Consider the following 7,410-nt stretch of genomic DNA (forward strand, 5'->3'; position numbering starts at 1 on the left):
TTTCCAAACATCTGTTGCTGAGCAGAGGTGTGACAAAACCGTTTAGCATTAGTTAAACCTTAAACAAGAATATGCATACTCGCTCAAGCAGAAGAATAATGTGATGCAACGTGAGACAAAACGCCTTGGTAATATTCTAAAAAAAAAAATGAATTGATGGAGAAGCTTTGATTGTATCACCGCTGTACTATACTATCACCCCGTCACGAGAGCCAATCAGGTGGAAAACACATGTAGACGGGTTATTACCTTCATCGGTTAACAAAGCATTTCAATTCCACCTTCATGTAGCTGTCATTCCATGCAACATGTCTGTGGTTCCCACAGTAGCTATTATAGCCTGTCTGCAATTACCGTACGCTGCATTAACGCTTATCATAATTGGCGTCATGTTCGACACGACCGAACTAATAGCAGTCAATCAATTGAATTTCTGCGCCATGGCTACTCACTCACTGACAGGTAGATGTCACAGATGCAGAAATTCAGTCCACGGCTTTTAAGCTCCAGGTTGCAAATCTTGGAGAATACGACGGAATGATTAGAGTCGGATGGGAGCCATTAAAATGGCAGACACGTCATGTTGCGAGAAAGCATAGCGTACGCTTGAATACACTTGGTGCTCTGGAAATGTTAGCACCGTCAGGAAATGAGTCTGGAATGAAAAATTAAAGACCTTTGCCAAAACTGATGGTGTAGAAATGTAACAAAGTGCATAAGCAGTGATTTATTATTGAAGTTTTATCTAGTCGAGCCTCTCTGCTGAGGGCTGGCGGCCGGCCTGTCGTTTATGAGAGAATCTGGAGCTGTCAGAGCACTTCTGGAGCAGCAGCTCAAAATTTCCTGAAACAGAATCGCAAAAGAGGACAGAATAACTCAGGATGATGGAAATGCTGCTTTTACTCCATTTACCCAGACTGGGTTTTATCTTGCTCCCTTCCTACTAGACAATAAGTGATGTTTAGGGCTACTGTCATTCATATTTGGGGTTTCATTTCAACAAACCTTTTCACCTTTTGTCCTTTTAATTCACCCAAAAAAGTCAATTTATTTAAAAATTCATTAATTCTATTTTAAACATTTTAAATGTATGCTATTTACCATAACAATAATAATAATAAATTATAATATAATATAATATAATATAAAATATAATATAATAACATAGAAGAGGAAAATGGTGACACTTTTACAAAAATATCATAGTCACTGTTCATTTTTTAAATATTACAATAAAACTACAATAAATGTTTTTAAAATATCTTCTTTTTTTTTTAAGTGAGAGTGAGACAGTTTCATTTTATGAATGTAATGTTTTATATTTTAATTAAAATGAATTAATAATTGTATAAGATATTCAATATTTAATGTATCATTATTTCAAAGCCACTCAACTGTTAAGTTTTTTTCTTATGATTAAATGCACATTGATTCAAAATAGTTTTGTATTTATGCAATGGAAGAATAAATAAAAACCTTGTTAATTTTACAGAGGTTGCAAGAGATCAATATTTAGTTTAAAATGCTCCAGCAAATATTTTACTGGATATATTCTATGCATTATTTTACAAGAAATCTTTACAAGAAATGTTATTAATGTATTACATCAATGCTAGGCTTTACGTCAATTCAGGTCTTCAAACACAGAAGAAACCAGAAACAACCAGAAAACTTTAGAAACCTCCTAAAAAAAACACCCATAAAGCATTGCGATGGTGAGTTTTGTATAGCCAGGTCCCATATGCAGTTTCTTCTGAGCAAAATGCACTTTATTTTGCTGTTTTACACTTCCAAACCCTTTCCGCCAAAGAATGACAATCTTAGCATTTTTATTATTATTATGAAATGCAAAATTGATTTTTCTACAACTCATTTAAAGCATTATTATGACAAAATATCAATTACAAGTAAGACAACTTTTGCTGTTAGGGGGAAGTAAAATTCTCAATTTGAGTTATATTTTCCAATTGGGTACTATTATTACTTGATCAAATTTGTAGAGCTGTGTAACGCCCTCAGGCTATGAAACTAAATATTGCTTTCAATCATGTTCCCATCTGCAAAATGACATTTAAAAAAAACAACAACACTTGCTTTTCTTTCAAAGTATGTGAGCAAGAACTGACTGAGGCATCTACTTAATTGCTGTGTAAATAGAGATCTATTTAAAGGCATGGGAGCACTTGGTGTCCCCAAGTACACATGTTGACTTTCAGTGATGAAAATGTGTGTGCACTCCATACAAAAGGGCTTTGCAATCACATGAGTGTCTGTGTAATTTTAATTTTTTTTTTTTTTTTTTCACTCTGCAAGGACAACCTCTTATGGTTCTGTGGAAAACTACTGATGGGAAAGCATCAAAAACAGACCAGAGGAGAGTGTGGAGGAACAAAACGTAGAGGAGATCAGGTATGAAAGAGTGGAGGAGTTACAGAGAAAGCCTGAGGGATTATGCACCTAAAATCATGATTTTTGAATCTGTTTGAGCGTAAAACCTCACAAGCAAAAGAGAGATTAATCAATAGAAGATGCTAGAACAGTGGTTTGCTTGTGTAGATTCATGCCATCCTCTTATACTATCACTGAAAGTGGCGTAAAGATCCATATTAGTCACGCAGAACCCATCTGGACCACTTTAAAGCTTATATAAGAACCACCCACTTACACACTATTTGATTGACATGTAAAGCGACCAACCAGAGTTTGTTCTGTTTTCGCTTACCATTTATGGGTGGTTATATGATAACACAATGAAAATGTAGTGAAAGGATATAATATAAAAATATAAAATATATAATGGCCAGATTTAGGTTCATAAAACGTTTTAGATTATGGTTTAAATGTCTATTCAGATGTTAAAAAGCCTCAGTATCTCTCTGTGGTTTTGACTTTCAACAACATTGTGCCTTGTATTTCTCCATTTTCATCAGATTTTAGATACCACTGCATTGACAAATGGGTTCTCCATTTGAAAATATTGAGGGATGTGTTGGAGATGTTCTTCAGCATGTTGAACCTCTTAAGAAGGTACTTGTCACAACAACCAGTATAATTAATTCAAACATACCTTAAACACGTCTCAGGGACTGGTGATTAATCATAGCTCAGATGTAATGTGAGAAATGTGTTTAAACATAAACAGCCTGAATGTACTACTAATGCAAAGGCTTCTGAAATGGAAAAAAGTATAAGCCGTGTAGGAGACTGCAGAGCTTCATCACTTCCATATTACATCTTGACGGTATTAATATGTTCACAAAGATTAATGATAGCAAAAATATAGATTTACTACTGAGTTCAGCCCCTCTGATAGCTTGATGGCTAGAACTCTCTGCAGACTCCACAACATGTCCTGGAGAAGCCATTTAGTGCATAATGACTTGCGTTCCGAGCATATTCAGACGTCACGTTAATACATTTTTAACATCATCATCATCAGTTTCTGAAAGAAGTAAAAAAAACAAACAAAAGAAAAACCGCAAATGTTCTCAGAACTTGAGCAGTAAACACATCTACAGAAAGTCAGAAACTCTTTTATTGTGGAATTGAAATGATCCTAATCATGCATTACTTACTTTTGAGACTTTTGATTTTCAACAGGGATGCACTGAATTTATCCAAAGTGACAGTAAGGCATTTAAAATAAATGTTGTTCTTTCTATTCATTGAAGAATCCTGAAAAAAAATTATCAGAGTTTCCGCAAAAATAATAAATGTTTCTTGAGCATCAAATCAGCATATTAGAATGATTTCTGAAGGATCATGTGACACTGAAGACTGGAGTAATGATGCTGAAAATTCAGGTTTGATCACAGGAATAAAATACATTTTAAAATATATTCACATATAAAACAGGTATTTTAAATTGTAATGATTTTCACATTCTAATTTTACTGTATTTTTGTTCAAATAAAATTTGTATTTGATTATTTTTCTGCATCATAAGAGACTTCTATCAAAAACATTAGTAAATTGTATCAACACCAAACTTTTTAAAGGTATTGCAAATAGCAGCGTATCATTATATATCATTATACATATTTTTAGGGGCACATAAATCAGATATAACTCAGAAAACAAAGCAGAAAATGCAAGTATGTTCAAGGTTATCTCATTTACTTGCTCCTGAGTATCTCAGACCAAACTCTTGAATATGTTTCAGAGATTTGAAGCCAAGAACCCTGCACACTTTGGCAAACCGAATAACTAGTTCTTGCTTGGAAGTGCTCGAAGTATTAGCCCAGGAACCTCAAAACAACTTTGTTTTTCTGGCAGGCTTATGGTATTGCATATAGCAGCCAGACGTGTTGAGAAAGTTTATGCCACTTTATTTCACAATATACATCAGGCTGTCCTCAGTTCCTCCAAGAAGACATTCACACCATGAAGCTGTGCGTTACTCTCAACAAGGGTTACTAACAATGATATGCTGGCGAGTCAAGGTTGCGTGTGGGCCAGCTGGAACAAACTCATAAATCAGATTGGGTCGACTGGGGCTGCACTGTTTGCCAGCGATCTCCTCACACTAAATATATGCAGACATCTTATGAGGCCGTAACTTACTGGGGTCACTCGCACCCTCTGGACTGCCAGTGCTGCAGACTAGGAATGAATACATATCTCATTCTATGGTTAATTCATTTACACACATTTGCTTAAACGAATAGTTCACCCAAAAGTGAAAATTTGCTGAAAATGTTCTCACCCTCAGGCCATCAAAGATGTAGATGAGTTTGATTCTTCATCTGAACAGATTTGGAGAAATTAAGCATTCCATTATTTGTTCGCCAATGGATCATCTGCAGTGAATGGGTGCCGTCAGAATGAGAGTCCAAACAGCTGATAAAAACATCACAATAATCCAAAAGTAATCCACTCCACTCCGGTCCATCAGTTAATGTCTCATGGAGCAAAACACTGCATGTTTGTAAAAAAAAACAAAAACAAAAAACCTCATTTTAACTTTGAAACATCACTTATGGCCAAAATTCATATCCATAATAATGCTTCCTTTAGTGAAAAAAGTTAATCTCCTGTTGTTCTCTTGCAGCAAAATTCACACACACATTTGTTTAGAGCAGTTTTGGCTTGCAAACAATGCTTCATCGTGCATATTTCTCTCCTGGTTCAGATTAGGTGACTTTTTCACTGGAGAAAGCAATATTATGGATTATAGGCTCATATTTTAGGAAGCAACAGTTTGAAGTTAAAAAAGCCTTAATGGTGGTTTTGTTTCTTACAAACATGCAACTTTTCACAAGATGTTAACTGATGGGATGGATTATTGTGATGTTTTTATCAGCTGTCTGGACTCTCATTCTGACGGCACCCATTCACTGCAGAGGAACCACTGGTGAGCAAGTGATGCAATGCTACATTTCTCCAAATTTGATGAAGAAACAAACTTATCTACATACTGGATGGCATGAGGGTGAGTAAATGTTCAGAAAATGTTCATTTTTTGTTAATAAAAACATGCTGCAAACCTTTTTATTTTTACTTGAAGTGACTTTCTTTTTCAAGAGCATAAACACAGATAACAGAATGTCAGTAAATGAAAAGAATGAAAAGAAGAAGGATAGAAAATCTGAATGTTACGTAACCTCAGTAAGTGTGAGATATTCAGACAGCGATGAAGTCTGACAGACGGCTGCCAGTGACATTGTTGCCACTACGCAGTGATTTCATGTTCTGATTCAGAACAGATTCAATAACACATACAGAATTGCATCGGGCCAGCGTTTGCTAAGCCTCTTACTTGTTTAACATGCCACTCATGTCAATAGTGGATTTTGGGGCAGGCAAGGTCACACAGTTCACAGCACTGAAAAGAAAAGCTTTGCTGCTCTAACAAACTAATAAACAGTGATCACAGCATGTCCAGTTAATGAGGAAAGGAAAGAAAGAACACTGATAAAAATGATTTTGTGGTGAAGTAAATACTACAGAAAAACAAATGTAATTTCTACATTAAATAATTTAGTTCAGGCAAGAATTTAAATAAAATATTAAATTCAATATTAGTACTCAATTTAAGCTTGTAGAATTTAAAGTTTGAACTTATAAGTATATTTTACTTGGAATTGTTTGTTATTTTTTACAAATATTGTTTAAGTAAATATCAATATAATGATCCCGTTGTTCCCATCATGCACTTGTTTTTTTTTTTTTTGCTGTTTTCGAGATGTATTTAAACTGTTTTATGGTTGCTTTTGTTGTTAGGTGAAGTAACTTGCTGTTTTGTGACATCTGGAGTTCATTTTTTTACTCAAAATGACCCATTCATACTCAAACACTATTCACTGATTGTCACCGTCATTGTGTATCATGTGCCAAGTATTGAAGTCTCTGTGTTCATTCAGTTAATAACTATATTGAATCAACATATTACCTTAAAATGAGTAACGAGCAGTCTACTTGCTTACATACGTGCTTGTAACTTAACCACATGCTTTATAGGCTTTTTTTTTTTTTTTTCAGTGCTATGTTGTTTGAGTAAAGTTTACAAACTGTGACTGAGTGAAATGTACTTGAGCATTGTAGGGTAAACTTAAAATAATTAAGTAGAAATTACTCATCAAACTCTAACTGGCCACGTTAAATTTGCTTATTTCCTTTACTAATTTTAGATAACTTAGTTAAGTAGATTTTACTTAATTCCTTATTTAAATTTTACTTAAAAAATATTAGTGCAAAAACTTGCAAAAGAAAAATTAAGTCAATTTAACTTCTTATTTTTTTCAGTGAAGGAAAGAAGAGAAAAATAAAGAAATGAACCATGCAATTACAAGTGGGAATATGAGAGTTAATTTGCAAAAACAGATAACTCAGTTTTTTTAACAATTCTCAGAAATCAAGTTTTTCATTGTGCATTCCAGTTAATCTCAATCAAACTGCAGTTGGGTTATTTTGACTAGGTTAAAAAATAACTAGTTGGCGCCGATAGCCTTGTGGGCAGCGCGCCGACATATGGCACAATTGCGCTCCGGGTGTCCCGATATGGAATCCCTTCTCATGGATCTTTCTCGTTCCCACCCTCCACCTCTTTCTCCCACTCACTTCTTGTCCTATTAAAAAAAAAAAGCCAAAAACGCCAAAAAAACAAACAAACAAAAACAGCTAAGACAATAAAAAAAAAACCTGATAACATAATAAAAAACATGTTTTTTTTTTTTTTGGAAAATTAAAAAAGAAAACTGAGTTGTCTGTTTTTGCAAATAAACTCTTCATATATATATATATATACAAATAGATACACACACACACACACACATACACACACGTATATATATATATATATATATATATATATACACACACATTAATTCACTTAATATAATTTAATTTATCCTTAATTTCAGTTGAGTTTTTGTTAGATTTTAAATGAAATGCACAGCGCATTGCAGTGAG

Source organism: Onychostoma macrolepis, chromosome 18, assembly GCF_012432095.1.
Source record: "Onychostoma macrolepis isolate SWU-2019 chromosome 18, ASM1243209v1, whole genome shotgun sequence".
NCBI lineage: Eukaryota > Metazoa > Chordata > Actinopteri > Cypriniformes > Cyprinidae > Onychostoma > Onychostoma macrolepis.